Raw genomic sequence first — 783 nt, forward strand, 5'->3', positions numbered from 1 at the left:
ACACACACACACACACACACACACACAGCCTCACCTCAGTGTCTCCCAGTGGGATTCCTACTGGCTTCTAAGGAGCCAGGTAGCAGAGAAGCGGGGAGAAGAGACTTGCCGAGCACTCTTGCCATACTTTTGGCCCTCTGTCTTCAGTGGTCAGGTGGGGGAAAGGGCCTGGATCATCACAGGTGAAGCCAACAAATTTGTCCTGTTTGCTGGATTGCTTAGAAAGGAGCCTGCTGAACACCAGGTCCTGTCTATGTCCTTGTAGTCCTCCACCCTCTACTAAACCTGGCCTACTGAAGGGCCCCAGTGGGACCTGGAGAGCCAGGGCCAGGCCCAGGATAATTAACTGGCAGAATCTCAGCCTGGGCAAATGCCCTCTCTACCCCTCTGCTTGTCCTGGGACCTCAGAGCTCCGCCTCAGGCCTATCAGACCTCAGCACTGAGACCTTCCTGTGGTCAGGACTCTCCGACCTGGCTGTCCAAAGAAGACAGTACTGCTGGGGATGAAGGGCAGCCCGGTGGAGATGGGGATCTCTTCCTGCTCTCTTAGTCTTTCAGCCTGTGTGGACCACGCATCCCATCCTGGTCACTGTGCCCAGCAGAGATATGGGCCAGTCAGATCAGACCATGAAGCAGGATCCATCTGACATCACCCAGAAGAAAAAGGCAAAGTAGTACCATACCTAGCTCCCAGTCACTGAAGGATATTTTTTTTAAAAAATGGCATTAAAGCCAGGTATGGTGATGCATACCTATGATTCCTGCCTCTGAGGCAAGAGGATC

The sequence above is a fragment of the Chinchilla lanigera genome, unplaced genomic scaffold (assembly GCF_000276665.1).
Source record: "Chinchilla lanigera isolate Chin_1 unplaced genomic scaffold, ChiLan1.0 scaffold00080, whole genome shotgun sequence".
NCBI lineage: Eukaryota > Metazoa > Chordata > Mammalia > Rodentia > Chinchillidae > Chinchilla > Chinchilla lanigera.